This window comes from Neoarius graeffei, chromosome 10, assembly GCF_027579695.1.
Source record: "Neoarius graeffei isolate fNeoGra1 chromosome 10, fNeoGra1.pri, whole genome shotgun sequence".
NCBI lineage: Eukaryota > Metazoa > Chordata > Actinopteri > Siluriformes > Ariidae > Neoarius > Neoarius graeffei.
In genome coordinates, this window is record NC_083578.1 from 34,297,302 (window position 1) to 34,318,524 (window position 21,223).

Sequence of the window (21,223 nt, forward strand, 5' to 3'; positions counted from 1 at the left end):
ATAAAGCGATACCCTCATGTTGACCGATCTAATGGCCCGACGAGATCCATCCCAGTTCTTTCGAACGGGGTCTCGATAAATGGTAGAGGGCGCAAAGGCGCTTTTGGAATGGCCGCTGGATTTACTAACTGGCATTCACGGCACGCCGTACACCACCTACAGACATTGCCGTGAATCCCTGGCCAATAGAACCAGGCCATTATTTGGGCTAGTGTCTTATCCTGCCCCAAGTGTCCAGCCATGGGATTAATGTGAACCACATAGAATACCAATTCCCGGTGGCTCTTAGGAATCAAAAGCTGTGTAATCGGCTCCTTAGTCTGAGTGTCCTGCATCACTTGGTATAATCTATCTCTCATAATGGAGAAATAGGGGAAGGACGGGGTGATGTTTGGCTGGAACGTTTGACCACCGATTACTCTCACTTGGTCAAACACATGCCGCAGAGTCTCATCTCACGACTTTTCTAATGGGAAATCCACGAGGGATTCCCCGAGAGAAGGAGGAGGAGCCTGTGGCTCCTTGCTCTGATGCGGTGATGACGTAGACGGCTCTGTGACAGCTGCTCCCGCCAAAGCCACTCTGGGACTGCCCCCTACAGCAGGACCCACTCTTCACTAAATGCCTCATTAACTTCTGAAATCCTGGCCAATCAGTCCCCAAAATTATCGAGTGGGTAAGGCGAGGATTAAACGCCGCTTTGGTGGATTGAGGTCTGATTACAGCCGGAGTCCACCAAAGCCTGATATGTGTCCCCTTGGACACTCACCAGTATGCGATACACTCCGGCCCAATCGAGGGCGGCTCCTGGGGCATCGGGGATCAGGACCACCTTGCCCACCTCCATTACCGAGCACTGCTGCTGGAGGTGCCCTGGCTCCCCACAGTGCCAGCAAACCTGCCCGGGCTTTCTCTCTGCACCGGTGCTCTGGGGCTCACTCACCTGAGGGGGGGAAGAGACAGACACAGAAGCGGGAAACGGGAGGGCACCGCGGATGCGGTGGGCCGGCTGGGGTGAAGCCCGCCCCCGCCTCTGCGGTGGGGGAACGGTGTGAGGATGAGACACAGAAGGGGAGGAAGAGAGAGAGGAGAGGGGAGAAGAGGAGATCTGCTGTCCTGCCATCGGAACAGCTGCCAAATGGTCCTCCACCAGCTCGATGGCCCGATCCAGCGATGCCGGGCAGTGGCACTGGACCCACTCCATGGTCCCCTCGGGTAGTCAGGCGATGAACTGCTCCAGTACGACCAGATCGACGATTCCCGTGGCATCGCGGTTGTCTGCCCTCAGCCACCACCAGCAGGTGTCCCGGAGTTGCTGGCCAAACACAAACGGCTGGCCGACTTCCTCCAGGCGCAGAGTGCACAAGCGCTGTCGGTGTTGTTCAGGGGTGCGCCCCACATGCTGGAGGACGGCCTGGCGGAGGTCCATGTAGACCAGCTGGCTGTTGCCAGGGAGCTGTAATGCGGCCAGCTGCGCCTTGCCCATTAGCAGGGGGAGGAGGCGCGCCACGCGCTGTTCCACCGGCCAGCCAGAGGCCTCTGCTGCCTGCTCAAAGAGCGTGAGGAAGGCCTTGGGGTCATCGTGCGGGCCCATCTTCATTAGGGTGAGGTGGGGAGGGCCCGCGGCGGTGGAAGTGGTGGACCCCGCCGATGCGAGGAGGTGCCAGAATGCCTGATGATCTTCCTGCTGCGCCAGCACCAAGGCCTCGAACCTTTGCTCCTGCTCCTTCTGGAGGGCAACTAGCGCCTGGTGCTGGCTCTGCTGGGCCGTGGCGAGGGCGTGGGCCAGGTCCATGAAGGGGGAGGACTCCATAGGGCTGTTCTTCTCTGTGCTCCGGTCCCAGGTTTCAGCACCACTGTAACAGTTCGGATGGGTGGGTGGAGCACAGAAGGACGGCAGGCCAGAAGTGAGTTCCAAAAACTCTTTTATTTTTGTACTTTTCAGTAGCAAATGTACACTCTCCCAGCCATACATGCATGCACGCACACAAGTCGTCTGGTTGGGGAGAGAGCTTCCTTCCTCAGCTCTTTCTCTCCTTTTTATAGGGCGCGGTCACTGGGGAAGACACACGTTAATTGACATCAGGTGCAGTGATTCTGCCACTTACCTTCCCTGACTCCGCCCTCCAGTCACAGACCGATACTTGACCACGACCCCGCTGCCACAGGGAGGTACAAAAATGGAAGATTACTTGGTCTGAGATATGGAGGTTCTCTTTCATGTTTCAAATGCTGTATGACTTTTTGTCATGACTATTAAATCTAGCTCAATGGGGGCTGACAGAAGATCAGGAATGTAAGCTATGTGGGGGAAAAGGAACACTACAACACATTATGTCTGAGTGCAAGTAAGCACTGGCATAGGGCAGGTACAGATGGAAACATGATAAAGTCCTGATGGCATTAGAAACATCCCTGAGATTGAGAGAAAGAGAACAACCCAGGGAGAAAAAAGTATGGTGGATTTATGAAAGCTGGAGAAATGCCCAAAAGAACTGAAAACAGCATCCCCCCCCCCCAATCTTCAGCAGAACATCATCATGGGTGATAAGAGTGGACCTAGGAAGGAAGCTCACATTTCCTGACGTTGTGCAGACAACACCAAGACCAGATATTGTGATACAGTATGGGTAACAGAAGCATGTACCATCATGATCACTGAATTAACGATACCATGGGAAGAGAACTGTGAGGAAGCCCATGAGAGAAGTATGAGCAAGCACATGGAGCTAACGGAGTCATGCAGACATATAGGATAGACCACCATGTTGTTTATTGTAGAGTTGGGATGCTGAGGATACCCAGCGAGATCAGTGGGAAGACTCCTCAAAGCCACTGACATTGTGGGAAGACAGAGACAAAAAGCCATAAGACAACTAGACAAGGCTGCGGAGAAAGCATCATGTTGGTTGTGATACTGAGCATGGCCATCACAGCAGATACACCAACTGGAGGGTGTTGTGGCACAAGGATTGAAACACCCAGGGAAGGTTGGAGCCACCTGATGACATTGAGGCTAATAACAGAAGTCATTACAGTCAGTTGACACAAATGAAGAACTGACTGATATAGTGGCAACATACAGGCAGCTGTAATAGCTCATTTTTCAATTCCTGATTGCTTACTTTTTGTATATGCATTTTTTGGGTCCCACTTTACAATAAGGCTTACCTTATAAACGATTTATAAATGGCTTATCAGAAGGTTATTAAATAGGTTGTAAACACTTTATAAATTATTAATAAACAACTAGAAACAGGATATAAAACAGTTTTCATGATGATGATGTTCAGCCTTTGGGGTCAAAGATGACAACTGACTTCAATTTGGTGGGTGGCAGTTGTGGGTCTGGAGGTGACTGAAGAGGCCAATCCAAACTTTGAAGGTCTGCCACATGTCGGGCATGCGTGGGTAGATGCTGTATTGGGGGTGGTGATAGTTTGAGTTTTCTGCGCAGCTCATTTTATCTGGGCCTTGGGGCAATGCATTTCATCTCTCCTGCATGTGCACCACTGGTGAGCTTTGCTCACCATGCTGGACAATCCTGAGCAAGTGACTTCCAGGAGTTGAGATCATTTTCTAAGGTTTTGAGGGATACTTTGATATTGTCATTGAAGTGTTTCTTTTGCCACCCAGATGAGTGCTTGCCTTGGCACAGCTCTCCATACAACAGCTGTTTGGGCAGTTGACTGTCTGGAATCCTGACAACATGGCCGGTCCATCTGGCTTGGGCTTTCTGCAGAAGAGTTTTAATGCTGGGAAGTCCAGCCCATTTTAGTACCTTCATGTCTGCTATTTTGTCCTGCCACTTTATATGAAAGAGTTTGTGGAGGCATGTCAAGTGGAAGTGATTGAGCTGCTTTGCCTGTCTGCTGTAGACAGTCCAGGTCTCACAGGTGTAAAGTAGGGTGGTAAGTATCACAGCACAGTGGACCTTCAGCTTACTGGTAAGGCTGAGCCCCCTCCATTCCCAGACATTCTCATGAAGTCTCCCATCAGCAGCACTGGCCTTTGCAATTCTGTTGTTCACCTCGACATCTATGTTCACTGCTCAGGAAAGGGTGCCGCCCAGGTAAATGAATTTGCCAACTGCCTTAATGTTCTGTTCATTTACTGTAATATGTGGTTCTTGGTAGGGCCTTTCAGGTGTGTGCTGCTACATTATCTCAGTCTTTTGGGTGCTGATGGTGAGACCAAAGTTGTCACAGGCTTGTGAAAAACAGTCCATTTCATGCTGCATCTTCTGCTCTGTACAGGCATTGAAGGCGCAGTCATCAATGAACAGAAAGTCTCGAATGACAGTCTCCTTCACCTTGGTGACAGCCTGCAGGTGCATGAGGTTGAACAGACTGCTGTCAGTCTGTATCTGAGGCACATCTCATCCTGACGATCTTGGAAGGCATCCATCAGCAGGGCAGAGAAGACCATGCTAAAGAATGTTGGGGCAGGAACACAGCCTTGCTTCACAACATTTGTTACTGGGATTGCCTCTGACTCATCTCCATCATCCAGTAGTTTGGCCATCATGCCATTGTGGACCTGATGCACTATCATGATGAACTTGCTGGGACAGTCAAATTTCTCCATTATCTTCCATAGGCCTAGTCTACTGACCTTGTTAAAGGCCTCTGTCAGGTCAAAAAAGGTCATGAATAGGTCACTGTGTTGCTCTTGGCACTTTTTCTGTAGCTAGCGTGCAGCAAATATCATGTCCACTGTTCCCCATTCAGCACAGAAGCTGCAATGGCCTCATTGTTGATGTCAGCAGGATGGTTGAGGACATGGTTGAAATGTTCAGCCCACTGCTCCAAGATTTGCTTCTTCTCTGTCAGTAACTGGATCTCATCTACACTGAGGAGGGAAGAAGATCCAGATGGCTAGGGGCCATAGATAGCCTTCAGGGCATCATAGAATCACTTGCTGTCGTGGCTGTCTGCATAGCCCTGGATTTTGTTGGCCTTCATGCTGAGCCAGGCATCTTTCATCTCACAGAGCTTCTTCTGTACTTTTCATCTTGTGGTAGCAAAGGCATTTTTCTTTGCTTGTGAAGAGGGATCATTCTGGTGAGCTCTGAACAGCTGTTGTTTTTTCTGACAGTAAAGTCTTTATCTTGTTGTTGTTATCAAACCAATCTTGGTTTTTGTAGGTAGCTGGTCCGAGATATTCAAGGGTGGAAGTGTAGCCTGGCTCTCCAAAGGCCACCCACTGCTCTTCAATGCTGTCCTGATCTAAATGTGTATCAGGCAAACTGCTATTCAGGTCACTGGCACATTCCTCTGCAATTTTGCTGTTCTTCAGCCTGGAGACATTGATTTGCTTTGCAGTCTTCTGGTCTTGGGGTCTTTGAGCAGGCAGAATGTGAAGTTTGTATTTGGTTCCAATGAGATGATGATCAGTCCAGCAGTCAGCGCTACACATGGATTTTGTCACTTTCATGTTCTGCCTGTCCCTCTCTCTGGTGCTAATCTAAACAATCAGATGCCAATGTCTGGAATGAGGGTGTATCCAAGATGTCTTGTTACAGGTAGGGAGTTGAAATGGAGTGTTGGTAATGATAAGATCATGAGCAGTACATGTTCTGAGGAGCAGTAAGCCATTGTTTTTACACTGGTCAATGCCATGTCTTCCTATGGGCCTTTCCCAAATCTGGTGACTGGACCCCACTCTCACATTGAAGTCTCTAAGAACAAAGAGGTTCTCTGACTGTGAGACTGCTGCAACGATGGTGTCAAGTTCTTCATAGAGTCTATCCTTGATGTCCTCGGAGGTGGTCATTGTGAGAGCATAAGCACTAATCAACATTACATTCTTCTTGCCTCCAAGTGGGAGCTGTAGTGTCATCAGGTGATCATTGATGCCCTCCGGGAATTTAGTAAGTTTCTGAGTGAGGTGGGACTTTACAGCAAATCCAAAACCTGCCTCTCGCCATTCAATGCTGCTACGACTACTCCAGAAGAAGCTATATAACCACCACCATGTTCCATGAAGTGGCCCTTGTCCATTAGACATGTTTTGCTGAGGCCAGCTATGTCCACATTGTAGCGAGCTAGTTCCCTGGCAACTAGTGCAGTTCTTCTCTCCCACCTGTCTGCTTTGATGTTATGCAGTAGAGTGTGCACATTCCATGTGCTGAGGTTGAGTACCTTCACTATATTATTTATTTTCTTATTTGTTGTATTTTGACTGCTGAGTGGGATCCCTGCCAGCCATGGTATGCTGGCCAGGGTGAAGTGAAGCAGGCTATGTTTGAGGCACCTTTTCTAGCCCCTTCCTCCATGGAGGTAAGCAGAGCAAATCCTAAGCAGGGCTGCTCAGATACCCAAGGGACTGCCAAATGCTGCTGGTGCTTCATTCCAGCAGAGTGACCCTATGCCCTGTGTCACCTGTGTGCAGGTTTGTGAGTACAGCTTCCAGTGTTTCCACACCTGCTGCTTCGCCACTTGTCCATTGTCACAGGGCTTGAATTTGAAGTCATGATTTGCACATGACTTGGATTAGAGTGAGGATTAGATTTGCGCAGCTGTCAGCCTCACTCTGTCATCCTGACTGAAATGGGTTTAGGGTTAAGACAGAATCAAGGTGACTGGAGCTAGGTCAGGATGCAGCGGATGGCCAACAGTGTTCTACATGTTGCACTGTGCCTTGACCACACTCCACAGATGCTTTGCTGGGTCCGCCTTCCTGCCCATTGAACCACCAGGTGGTGGTCTCCTCCGCACAGTCTGCTGAGTCCAATCTTCATTCATAACCCTGATCAGGGGGAGCAAGGGGTTGCTAGTCCTTGCTCAAGGCACCAGCACAGGCTAGTGGAGGGAAGGAGACACCTTACTACTCCATTGCATGGCAGTCAAGGATGGCACATGCCCACTGCCCAATTTACAAATGGCTTAAAAAAATGTCTCATAAGTAGGCTATTAAATAGGTTGTATACACTTTATAAATAATTAATAAACAACTATAAACAGGATAACAGTGTTCATATGTTGATGTGGGCTCACTATTTGGCAAACTCATGTTACTGCAGCACATTTTATCTATGTATTCTATTAAATCTCAGCTCTTACTAGTTGCTTAGTTTACTTTATTTTGTCCCTTAATCAGTCAGTATATTAAACTGTCAGCTTCATCAGATATTTGTTAACATGCTACTACCATTTAACCACCAAAAGAATTATGGTTGGCTTGGAGTGTCCTTTCTTATTAGTTGAATTTGGTCAATTGATGATGTACTACCATTTATAACTGGCAAAAGGGAGTCTTATAATTAAGTGTAAAACATATCACCATTAATTCATCAGTTACTGCTATTTATAATTGGCAAAAGTGAGCCTTCCTGTAAAGTGTGAAACACATCATCTATTGATCAGTTATTACCATTTATATCTGCTGAAAGGATGCCTTAATGTAAAATGCAAAATAAATCACCATTTATTAAGGAGTTACTACCATCATCAGGACTTTTACCTTAAAATATCGGCTTCAAAATCATTTTGATGGCAGACTGACTTGTAATAGGGAGAATGACTTGTCTCTGATCCCATGCCCAGTTTGCCAGTTTTAGCACTATGTAACTCTGGTGGGGTGACCTGGGGACCTCTTGAGAGAACTGTGTCATGCTTTATGGCACCTTGAGAACTGCATAAAGCTTTGCAGCACCCTGGCCAGATTCCAAAATCCAGAAGTCTGTAAGAAGAAACCAAAATAATATTATAAGCCTAAATATCTTATCAGCCTATAAGAAGAAGCCAAAACTATATTCTCAGTATGGACATCATGTCAGTCGAAGTGAAGAGACCAAAGAAGATGCTGTCAGAGGAAGCCAGGAAGAGAAACCGAGCAGGAAACTTGACAAAAGTAAATCTTTGACTGGCTTTTAGAGAGAGAAAAAAGGTTGCAAGACAGGTGCCAAGCTGGCCTTCATTCTGTTAACCTAGGACATAATATTTCTTTAGCTGCCTTGCTACACATTGTGTTGTTGCACTTGTTCAATTTTTGGGTATATTACCAAAGCTGTTGACTTGTTAGTTTGTGTAACGGTTCGTATGGGTGGGCGGAGCACAGAGGATGGCAGGACAGAGATCAGGTTTGGAAATGGGGCTTTTATTGCCACACTTTTCAGTGAACAACTTTCAAACCAAACAGACACACACACAACCGGCGTCTGGTTTGGGGATGAGCTCCTCTACTCTCGCTGTCCCTCCTTAAGTAGGGTGCGGTCACTCGGAAGACACACAAACACAGGTTAATTGACCTCAGGTGTAGTGATTCTGCCACTTACTTTCCCTGCCTCCACCCTCCTGTCACAGACCGGTGCTTGAACACGCCCCCGCTGCCACATACCCCCACCGCCCGACTCAGGCCAGGCAGCCGTCCAGCCTGCAGCCGACTCCCCCCCCTTGACGGGAGAGGAAGTCCGCCATGACCATCTGTGCCCCCGGCCTGTGGACCACCTGGAACTTAAAGGGTTGGAGTGCCAGATACCAATGGGTGATCCGCGCGTTGGCATCCTTCATGCGGTGGAGCCACTGGAGGGGCGCGTGGTCCGAACAGAGGGTGAAAGGGCGTCCCAGGAGGTAGTAACAGAGGGTGAGGACCGCCCACTTGATCGCCAAGCACTCTTTTTCAATGGTGCTGTAGCGCCCTTCAAGCACCGACAGCTTCCTGCTGATGTACAAGACTGGGCGGTCCTCCCCCTCCCCCTCCTGGGACAAAACAGCCCCCAGCCCTCTGTCCGACGCATCCGTCTGCAACATAAAAGGGAGAGAGAAGTCAGGGAATTGTAAAAGTGGCCCCCCACACAGTGCAGCCTTTACCTTAGAGAAAGCCCGCTGGCATTGCTCCATCCACTGGACCGGATCTGGTGCCCCCTTTTTAGTCAGACCAGTCAGTGGGCTGGTGATGTCCGAATAATTAGATATAAACCTACGATAATAGCCAGCCAGCCCCAGGAACTGTCTCACCCCCTTTTTGGTCTTGGGCCTCGGGCAGGCCGCAATTGCTGCTGTCTTGTTAATTTGGGGACGCACCTGCCCATTGCCCAAGTGGAAGCCCAGATACCGTACTTCCACCCACCCAATCACACACTTCTTCGGGTTGGCTGTGAGACCCGCTCGCCTCAGCAACCTAAGGACGGCCCTCAGATGTTCGAGGTGCCTCGGCCAGTCATTACTATAGACGATAATGTCATCGAGGTAGGCGGCCGCATAAGTGGCATGGGGGAAGAGGACCCTGTCCATCAACCGCTGAAAAGTAGCGGGCGCCCCAAACAGACCAAAAGGAAGTGTGACGAATTGGTGTAATCCGAACGGTGTGGAAAAGGCCGTTTTTTCTCGGGATAGTGGAGTCAAGGGGATCTGCCAGTATCCCTTTGTCAAATCCAGTGTCGAATAAAAGCGAGCCGTGCCTAGTCAATCGAGCAACTCATCAATATGAGGCATTGGGTACACGTCAAATTTAGACACCGCGTTGACTTTTCTATAGTCCACACAGAACTGGACCGACCCATCGGCCTTGGGTACCAAGACCACCAGGCTGCTCCAGTCACTGTGGGACTCCTCAACGATGCCCATTTCGAGCATAGCCTCGAGTTCTTCCTGAACCACCTTTTTTTTGTGTTTAGCCGCCCTTACAGGCTACCCAAACACTACCACCCCTGGGGGCGTCTCAATGTGGTGCTCTATGAGTTCGGTGCGACCAGGCAGGGGTGAGAACACGTCCGGAAACTCGGTCTGCAACTGGGCGACCTCTGCGAGTTGGGTCGGGGAGAGGTGGTCTCCACAGGGAACTGGAGAGGTACGTGACGCCAATGCCCCCTTTTGAACCTCCGGCCCCAGCTCTGCCTTCTCCGGAACCACCGACACCAACGCCACGGGGACCTCCTCATTCCAGAGTTTAAGCAGATTGAGGTGGTAAATCTGTAGCGCCCCACCCCTGTAAGTTCGCCTCACCTCGTAGTCGACATCCCCGACTCACCGTGTGACCTCAAAGGGTCCTTGCCACTTGGCGATCAATTTGGAGCTCGATGTGGGCAACAGTATGAGTACCTTATCTACCAGTGCGAACTACCTAAGGCGCGTACCCTTGTTGTACAGGCGGGCTTGCCGTTCTTGGGCCTGCCGCAAATTCTCCTGGGTTAGGTGGGTGAGCGTGTGGAGTTTTGCACGCAGGTCCATAACGTATTGAATTTCGTTTTTACTTTGCGAAGGTCCCTCCTCCCAATTTTCCCGCAGCACGTCTAGAATGCTGCGTGGCTTATGCCCATATAATAATTCGAACGGGGAGAACCCCGTGGAGGCTTGGGGGACCTCTCGCACTGAAAACAATAAGGGCTCGAGCCACTTATCCCAATTACGTGCGTCCTCACTTACGAATTTTTTAATTATATTCTTGAGGGTTCGATTGAACTATTCCATTAAACCGTCTGTTTGTGGGTGATACATGCTGGTGCGGATCGGATTAATCCCCAATAACCCATACAGTTCGCGCAGTGTCCGTGACATAAACGTGGTGCCTTGATCAGTCAGAATCTCTTTCGGGATTCCAACTCGGGAGATAACGCGGAAGAGTGCCTCCGCAATACTGCGTGCTGAGATATTGCACAGAGGCACTGCTTCTGGGTATCACGTTGCAAAGTCCACCAGAACTAATATAAAGCAGTACCCTCGTGCTGACCGATCTAATGGCCTGACGAGATCCATCCCAATTCTTTTGAACGGGGTCTCGATTAATGGTAGAGGGTGCAAAGGTGCTTTTGGAATGGGCGCTGGATTTACTAACTGGCATTCGCGGCATGCCGTACACTACCTACGAACATCGCCGCGAATCCCCGGCCAATAGAATCGGGCCATTATTCGGGTTAGTGTCTTATCCTGCCCTTAGTGTCCAGCCATGGGATTAAAGTCAGCCGCCTGGAATACCAATTCCCAGCGGCTCTTTGGAATTAAAAGCTGCGTGATTTGCTCTTTCGTCTGAGTGTCCTGCGTCACTTGGTATAATCTATCCTTCATAATAGAAAAATAGGGGAAGGACGGGGTGGCGTTCGGCGGGAGCGTTTGACCATCAATTACTCTCACTTGGTCAAACGCATGCCGCAAAGTCTCGTCTCATGACTGCTTTAACGGGAAATCTGCAAGGGATTCCCTGAGAGAGAGAGGAGGAGCCTGTGGCTCCTCACTCTGGTGCGGAGATGACGTAGACGGCTCTGTGACAGCTGCTCCCGCCAAGGTGACACCGGAACCTCCCCCTGCTGATGTATGGCAGGACCCACTCGTCACTAAATGGCTCATCAACTCCCCGAATCCCGGCCAATCAGTCCCCAAAATTATCGAGTGGGTGAGGCAAGGATTAACTGCCACATTTACTATAAATTTTTCCCCTCGGAAAAAAATGTGGACCGACACCAAAGGGTAGCTGTGAACATCCCCGTGCACACACAACACCTTCACCCCCTCTGCTCCCCCCAATGCCTCATTTTGCACCAGGCTTTGGTGAATTGAGGTTTTATTACAACCGGAATCCACCAACGCCTGATATGTATCCCCTTGAATACTCACCGGTATGGGATACGCTCCGGCCCAATCGAGGGCGGCTCCTGGCACATCGGGGATCCGAACCACCGCGCCCACCTCCATTGCCGTGCACTGCTGTTGGAGGTGGCCCAGCTCCCCGCAGCACCAGCAAACCGGCCCGGGCTTCCTCTCTGCACCAGTGTTCTGGGGCTCACTCACCTGAGGGGGGGAGAGACAGACACGGAAGGGAGAAATGGAAGGGCACCGCGGGTGCGGTGGGCCGGCACAGGTGGTGCTGGCCCCCGTCTCCACGGTGGGGGAATGGGGTGAGGATGAGACACAGGAGGAGAGGGAGCAAGAGAGAGTGAAGAGGCTGTCTGCTGTCCTGCCACCGGGACAGCTGCCATATGGTCCTCCGCCAGCTCGATTGCCTGATCCAGCGACGCCGGGAGGTGGCACTGGACCTACTCCGCGGTTCCTGCTGGCAAGCGAGCAACGAATTGCTCCAGTACCACCTGGTCGATGATCCCCTCGGCGTCACGGTTGTCGGCCCTCAACCACTGCCAGCAGGCATCCCGGAGTTGCTGGCCAAATGCGAACAGCTGGCCGACTTCCTCCAAGCGCAAAGCGCGGAAGCGCTGCTGCTGCTGCTCAGGGGTGCGCCCCACACACTGGAGGATGGCCCGATGGAGGTCTGCGTAGGCCAGCCGACGGTCGGTGGGGAGCTGTAGCGCGGCCAGCTGCGCCTCTCCCATTAACAGGGGGATGAGGCGCGCCACGCGCTGCTCCATCGGCCACCCCGAGGTCTCCGCAACCTGCTTGAAGAGCATGATAAATGCCTCAGGGTCATCCTGCGGGCCCATCTTGGTTAGGGTGAGGGGGGACGGGCCCGCGGTGGGAGCGCTGGTGGACCCCGCCAATGCGAGGAGGTGCCGGAACGCCTCACGATCTTCTTGCTGGGCCAGCACCAGGGCCTCGAACCACTGTTCCTGTTCCTTTCGGAGGGTGACTAGCACCTGGTGCAGGCTTTGCTGGGCCGTGGTGAGGGCGTGGACCAGTTCGGCGAATGGGGAGGACTCCATGGGGCTGATCGGCTGCTGTGCTCCAGTTCCCGGGGTTCGGCACCACTGTAACGGTTCGTATGGGTGGGCGGAGCACAGAGGACGGCAGGACAGAGATCAGGTTCGGAAATAGGGCTTTTATTGCCACACTTTTCAGTGAATAACTTTCAAACCAAACAGACACACACACACACAACCAGTGTCTGGTTCGGCGATGAGCTCCTCTGCTCTCGCTCTCCCTCCTTAAGTAGGGCTCAGTCACTGGGAAGACACACAAACACAGGTTAATTGACCTCAGGTGTAGTGATTCTGCCACTTACCTTCCCTGCCTCCGCCCTCCTGTCACAGACCGGCGCTTGACTACGCCCCCGCTGCCACAGTTTGTCAGCCAAGTCAGTCCCTTTCAATGGAGGTTTAGCCATTACTTAGACTATTTTGAGGTAATGTTAGCAAACTTGAGAGATAACACTCAGACATCACTGTTAGGACTGGGACTGTTTTGGCCTCTAGAGGCCACTGTTATTTCCATCTTGTCATGTTTGTTTTGGCCTCTAGAGGCCACCACTGTGTTTTTGTGTTTGTCTTCATTGCCTGTTTCCTGCCCTGCCCTGTTCCTTAATTAGTGTGTGTATAAATACCCCTCTGTTTGTTCCTTTGTCACGGAGTCTTTTTCCTATGTTATGCTGTTAGTGCTAGTTCCCTCTGTCCCATGTACCTTGCCTGTGTCTTTGTATTCTTGGTTTTTGCTTCTTTCTTTTGGACTTTGTGGATTTTGTTTTTGACCTTTTTGATTTTCTGAGCATTTGAGTTTTTGGCTTTTTCCTTATTTGGATTTTGGACTTTGAACCTTGGCCTCGTCTCGTCTCGTCTTCTTCCGCTTATCCGGGACCGGGTCGCGGAGGCAGCAGTCTAAGCATGGAAGCCCAAACTTCCCTTTCCCCAGACACCTCGGCCAGCTCCTCGGGAAGAACACCGAGGCATTCCCAGGCCAGCCGAGAGACATAGTCCCTCCAGCGCGTCCTGGGTCTTCCCCGGGGCCTCCTCCCGGGGGGACATGCCTGGAACACCTCCCCAGGGAGGCGTCCAGGAGGCATCCGAAAAAGATGCCCGAGCCACCTCAGCTGGTTCCTCTCGATGTGGAGGAGCAGCGGCTCTAATCCGAGCTCCTCCCGAGTGACTGTGCTTCTCACCCTATCTCTAAGGGAGCACCCAGCCACCCTGCGAAGGAAACTCATTTTGGCCGCTTGTATCTGTGATCTTGTTCTTTCTGTCATTACCCAAAGCTCATGACCATAGGACCTGAACCTTGGGATATTTTATTTTTGTTTATCTTCTGAGCTTTGGATTATTCTTTTTGTTTTTTCCCTTGGATTGTACATAGTGTAAATAAACTGTTTTTGATACTTTTCTACTTCTGCCTCACGGCTCTGCACTTGAGTCATCCCCCTGGTGGCCTAGTGGGGGTTTGCTGGATTATCACACCAGTGAACCAGGTTTGAATCCCAGCAAAACCCTAACAATCACTATTGGTAAAAAGTGCTCTTATGTAGGTTGTGATCTAGATTTGTTGGCTAGCTCGCAACCCAATTTTGCATCACTTTGTGTTAGGGGCATCCAAGTTTTGTAAGGTTAATTTAGTTGACTAGCTGTTCTTTGTCTGATACAGTGGTGCTTGAAAATTTGTGAACCCTTTAGAATTTTCTACATTTCTGCATAAATATGACCTAAAACATCATCAGATTTTCACACAAATCCTAAAAGTAGATAAAGAGAACCCAGTTAAACAGATGAGACAAAAATATTATACTTGGTCATTTATTTATTGAGGAAAATGATCCAATATTACACATCTGTGAGTGGCAAAAGTATGTGAACCTTTGCTTTCAGTATCTGGTGTGACCCCCTTGTGCAGCAATAACTGCAACTAAACATTTCCAGTAACTGTTGATCAGTCCTGCACACCGGTTTGGAGGAATTTTAGTCCATTCCCCCGTACAGAACAGCTTCAGCTCTGGGATGTTGGTGGCTTTCCTCACATGAACTTCTCACTTCAGGTCCTTCTACAACATTTCGATTGGATTAAGGTCAGGATTTTGACTTGGCCATTCCAAAACATTAACTTTATTCTTCTTTAACCATTCTTTGGTAGAACAACTTGTGTGCTTAGGGTCGTTGTCTTGCTGCATGACCCACCTTCTCTTGAGATTCAGTTCATGGACAGACGTCCTGACATTTTCCTTTAGAGTTCGCTGGTATAATTCAGAATTCATTGTTCCATCAATGATGGCAAGCCGTCCTGGCCCAGATGCAGCAAAACAGGCCCAAACTATGATACTACCACCACCATGTTTCACAGATGGGAATAAGGTTCTTATGCTGGAATGCAGTGTTTTTCTTTCTCCAAGCATAATGCTTCTCATTTAAACCAAAAGTTCTATTTTGGTCTCATCCGTCCACAAAACATTTTTCCAATAGCCTTCTGGCTTGTTCACGTGATCTTTAGCAAACTGCAGATGAGCAGCAGTGTTCTTTTTGGAGAGAAGTGGCTTTCTCCTTGCAACCCTGTCATGCACACCATTGTTGTTCAGTGTTCTCCTGATGGTGGACTCATGAACATTTAACATTAGCCAATGTGAGAGAGGCCTTCAGTTGCTTAGAAGTTACCCTGGGGTCCTTTGTGACCTCGCCAACTATTACACACCTTGCTCTTGGAGTGATCTTTGTTGGCTGACCACTCCTGGGGAGGGTAACAATGGTCTTGAATTTCCTCCATTTGTGCACAATCTGTCTGACTGTGGATTGGTGGAGTCCAAACTCTTTAGAGATGGTTTTGTAACCTTTTCCAGACTGATGAGCATCAACAACGCTTTTTCTGATGTCCTCAGAAATCTTCTTTGTTCTTGCCATGATACACTTCTGCAAACACGTGTTGTGAAGATCAGACTTTGATAGATACCTGTTCTTTAAATAAAACAGGGTGCCCACTCACACCTGATTGTCATCCCATTGACTGAAACCACCTGACCCTAATTTCACCTTCAAATTAACTGCTAATCCTAGAGGTTCACATACTTTTGCCACTGACAGATATGTAATATTGGATCATTTTCCTCAATAAATAAATGACCAAGTGTAATATTTTTGTCTCATTTGTCTAACTGGGTTCTCTTTATCTACTTTTAGGACTTGTGTGAAAATCTGATGATGTTTTAGGTCATATTTATGCAGAAATATAGAAAATTCTAAAGGGTTCACAAACTTTCAAGCACCACTGTAGCATCCCCCAATGTTAGATATGTTGGTGTTAGTATGGTTCTGTTACCTTAGCATGCGACCATTTAGTTCTGTGTAATACTTAAGCAAAATTTGATTTGCAGCATGGTAAAAATAATGTCTGAGCATGCATGCTTACTTCAAGATATAAGCAGTGCTCTGTGTCAATGTTAACAGGAAAAAAATGACAATCTGACAGCAGAGTGTGCATCTCCTCCAATCAGTGTTATCCCTGTCTCATGGAAATTTGTATTTTATTTTTTCTGCATGACAAACATCATCTAATATTAGTCCCAACTTATGATAGTATACAAATAAATAAATTTTTATCTCACACCAAAACTTTGTCAGTTTTTGTCAATCTCACACTAAATAAGCCTTGAAAGCATACAACTTTGCAAAACTCTCTCAGCTAGCTTCTAATATATTATTAATAGTATATATACTAATGTATATTATGTGAAATGTGTGCCTATATCATGTTGATTACACACATACTCTGCATTTAAATGCTTAGCAAACAACTGATATGGCCAGAAAATTTATTACATTATTTCAGCAAAAACTAAAACTTTCTGTTATTCTCTTTGTTAGTATTCAACTCCAGTGTGACAATAAATAAACCTATACAATCATATTTGTGAAAAATACTATAATGTTACTCTACCTTGTTAGCTGACAAGGTTCTTTGGCTTCTATAGTTTCATATCCTTCAACTTACAACAAATGCATGTGCACAGCTGTCCATGTGGGGAACTCAAAGTGTTACTTGTATTTGTGACAGTGGCATAAAGGTGAATTACACTGCAACTGTAGGAGGAAAACAGTAGCAAAAATTACCAATTACCAGTTTTAAACTGCAAACTACAGTGGTGCTTGAAAGTTTGTGAACCCTTTAGAATTTTCTATATTTCAAGTCAAGTCAACTTTATTATCAAATATGCTATACATGGTCAACATACAGCACAGATGAAATTTCAGTCCTCTCTCACCCACGGTGCAAACAGGCAATGCAATAAAAAAATAGAATAATTGAAATAAACAATATAAAAAGTATAAACACTCTAGATAAGAACTAGACATAGACTAAACACTCATGTAAACACACACATATAAATTGGAGCAAATAAACAGTCAAAGGCACTTGAGGTATAGCAGGTAAACATGAAATAAGCAGTATAAACAATAAACTAATATCGGTAGCTGTTAAGGTGAGGTAGTGCGGAATAGTGCAAATGAGCGAGGTAAAGTGAAATGTGCAGTCCCTGAGTTCAGTGTGTTAATGAACATTGTGTGTGTGTGTGTGTGTGTGTGTGTGTGTGTGTGTGTGTGTTGGGGGGGAACTGAGGGTGACATGTCGGATGCTGAAGGGGGGGCAGGGGGGTGTGCGGGCAGAATCTGTGGCAGAGGGCAGAGGGGGAGGAGGGGCAGAACAGGGAGTGAGTTGAGCCTCCTGACCGCCTGGTGAAAGAAACTGTCCTTGAGCCTGCTGGTTTTGGCCCGGAGACTCTGCAGTCTCCTCCCTGATGGCAGCAGACTGAAGAGGCTGTGAGATGGGTGGGTGGGGTCACCTGCAATCCTGATGGCTTTGCGGGTGAAGCGGGAGTTATAGATATCCATTGGAGAAGGGAGAGAGACACCAATGATCCTCTCAGCTGCTCTCATGATGTGCTGCAGAGCCTTGCAGCAGGACACGGTGCAGGCGCCATACCACACGGTGATGCAGCTGGTCAGGATGTTCCCGATGGTGACTCTGTAGAATGTGTGCATGATGGGAGCCGGGACTCTTGCTCTCCTCAGTTTGCGGAGGAAGTACAGACGCTGTTGGGCTTTTTTGGCCAGTGATGCGGTGTTGTTGCTCCAGGACAGGTCTTCACAGATGTGCACACCCAGAAACTTGGTGCTGCTCACCCTCTCCACTGCAGCACCATCGATAGATAGTGGAGCATGCTGGGTGTGCGCTCTCCTGAAGTCCACAACAATCTCCTTCATCTTCTCCATGTTCAGGCAGAGATTGTTGTCCTTGCACCACATGGCCAAGCAGCTCACCTCACTCCTGTAGATTGTCTCATTGCCATTGTTGATGAGACCCACCACAGTCGTGTCATCCACAAACTTAATGAAGAGATTAGAGCTGGATGTTGGTGTGCAGTCGTGGGTCAGCAGAGTGAAGAGAAGGGGGCTCAGCACACATCCTTGGGGGGCCCCTGTGTTCAATGTGATGGTGCTGGAGGAGCTGCTGCCGACCCATACAGCCTGTGGTCTCCCCGTCAGGAAGTCCAACAGCCAGTTGCACAGGGAGGTGTTGAGTCCCAGCTGGTCCAGTTTATGAATGAGCTGCTGAGGAATGATTGTGTTGAATGCTGAGCTAAAGTCTATGAACAGCATTCTGACACCATTTCTGCATAAATATGACCTAAAACATCATCAGATTTTCACACAAGTCCTAAAAGTAGATAAAGAGAACCCAGTTAAACAAATGAGACAAAAATATTATACTTGGTCATTTATTTATTAAGGAAAATGATCCAATATTACATATCTGTGAGTGGCAAAAGTATGTGAACCTCTAGGATTAGCAGTTAATTTGAAGGTGATATTAGAGTCAGGTGTTTTCAATCAATGGGATGACAATCAGGTGTGAGTGGGCACCCTGTTTTATTTAAAGAACAGGGATCTATCAAAGTCTGATCTTCACAACACATGTCTGTGGAAGCGTATCATGGCATGAACAAAGGAAATTTCTGAGGACCTCAGAAAAATGTTGTTGATGCTTATCAGTCTGGAAAAGGTTACAAAACCATCTCTCAAGAGTTTGGACTCCACCAATCCACAGTCAGACAGATTGTGTACAAATGGAGGAAATTCAAGACCATTGTTACCCTCCCCAGGAGTCGTCAACCAACAAAGATCACTCCAAGAGCAAGGTGTGTAATAGTCAGCAAGGTCACAAGGGACCCCAGAGTAACTTCTAAGCAACTGACAGCCTTTCTCACATTGGCTAATGTTAATGTTCATGAGTCCACCATCAGGAGAACACTGAACATGGCATATTGTGCATGGCAGGGTTGCAAGGAGAATGCCACTGCTCTCCAAAAAGAACATTGCTGCTCATCTGCAGTTTGTAAAAGATCATGTGGACAAGCCAGAAGGCTATTGGAAAAATGTTTTGTGGATGGATGAGACCAAAATAGAGCTTTTTTGGTTTAAATGAGAAGTGTTATGTTTGGAGAAAGAAAAACACTGTATTCCAGCATAAGAATCTTATCCTATCTGTGAAACATGGTGGTGGTATCATGGTTTTGGCTTCTTTTGCTGCATCTGAGCCAGAACGGCTTGCCATCATTGATGGAACAATGAATTCTGAATTATACCAGCAAATTCTAATGGAAAATGTCAGGACATCTGTCCATGAACTGAATCTCAAGAGAAGGTGGGTCATGCAGCAAGACAATGACCCTAAGCACACAAGTCATTCTACCAAAGAATGGTTAAAGAAGAATAAAGTTCATGTTTTGGAATGGCCAAGTCAAAGTCCTGACCTTAATCCAATCAAAATGTTGTGGAAGGATCTGAAGCGAGCAGTTCATATGAGGAAACCCACCAACATCCCAGAGTTGAAGTTGTTATGTACAGAGGAATGGTCTATAATTCCTCCACGCCAGTGTGCAGGACTGATCAACAGTTACCAGAAATGTTTAGCTGCAGTTATTGCTGCACAATGGGGTCACATCAGATACTGAAAGCAAAGGTTCACATACTTCTGCCACCCAGAGATATGTAACATTGGATCATTTTCCTCAATAAATAAATGACCAAGTATAATATTTTTGTCTCATTTGTTTAACTGGGTTCTCTTTATCTCCTTTTACGACTTGTGTGAAAATCTGATGATGTTTTAGGTCATATTTATGTAGAAATATAGAAGATTCTAAAGGGTTTACAAACTTTCAAGCACCACAATATTTGTTTGATGCTAGCTAATAGTTGAGCTGAGAGCTAAGCTAGTTAGCGTGCATTGCCACAATGAGGCCTGTCACATTGTTGTGGCTCCTTGAGAGATGGCACAGCCAATGAATATGAGTAGGGTTTCACTTAGAAAAGAACAATCACACAAATCACTAGTGGGGGCTGTGTTGGGTTCATTTAGTCCTGCATTCAATGATGGACAAGCTTATGAATACATGTGTAGCCCTACCCCATTCTTCAAGTGGCATGATCACACATTGTTCCACAGGGACCTCTAGTAGTAATGATTGAAGGGAGAATGGGTGGTAAGAGGCCTTTTGGGAGAAGGAGAATCAGGATGCTAGACCGAGCAAAGAATGGTAGCCCTTACAAACTCATTAAAAGCCATGCAAGGGAACCTATACTATAAACATAGGACCTGCCTCTCAGCAGACCATGAGAGAGAAAGAGAGGGAGAGAACACATGTTCCTAAAGAAGTTGGGATGAGGGCAATTTAGGGCTTGTAATGCAGTAAAACTATTAAATAATGATGTAATTTGAAACAGGTGATATCAACAGATAATTGGAGTCATGATTTGGTGCAAAATCAGTGTCCCGGAAAGGCCAAGCCTTAGCAGAGAAAAGATGGGCTGAGGGTCTCCAGTTTGTCAACAAATGTGTGAGGAAAATGTTTTTAAACATTTCATTAAATGTTCCTCAAAGAAAGACATGAAAGGATTTGAATATTTCAACCTCTACAGTACATAAGATCATAAAACAATTCAAGGAATCTGGAGGAATTTCAATGAATAAAGGGCAAGTGTGTAAGTCTAAGCTGACTACCTGTGATCTCTGATCCCTCAGATGGCACTACATCAAGAACCACATGGGCTTGAAAATACTTTGGCAAACTTTTGTCAAGCACTACAATGCAGTGTTACATCCATAAATGCCAGTTAAATGTTTACTGTACAAAAAAAGAAGCTTTATGTTAACTGTGTCCAGAAGCACTGTTGACTTCTCTGGGCTTAGAGGCATTGGGGAATGGACCATTACTCAGTGGAAATGTGAACTGCCATCAGATGAATCAGTATTCCAGATCTTTTTTGTCAGAAATAGATGCCATGTACTCTGGGCCAAAGACGAAAAGGACCATCTCATCTGGTATGAAAAACATGTTCAAAAGCCATGGTCTGTCAGGGTATGGGGTTGTGTCATTGCCTTTGACAAATGTAAATTACACTTCTGTGATGGCAGCATTAATACAGAAATGTACACTGAGATTTTTGAGCAACATATCCTGGCTTCAAAACAACATCCATGTGGTGTGGCATGAAGGTGATTAGCCTATGGCATGGACAAGGTGTTATTGAAGCTCAGCTTGCTTTGATAGCAGCCTTCAGCTTGTCTGTATTTTTGGGTCAGGTGTTTCT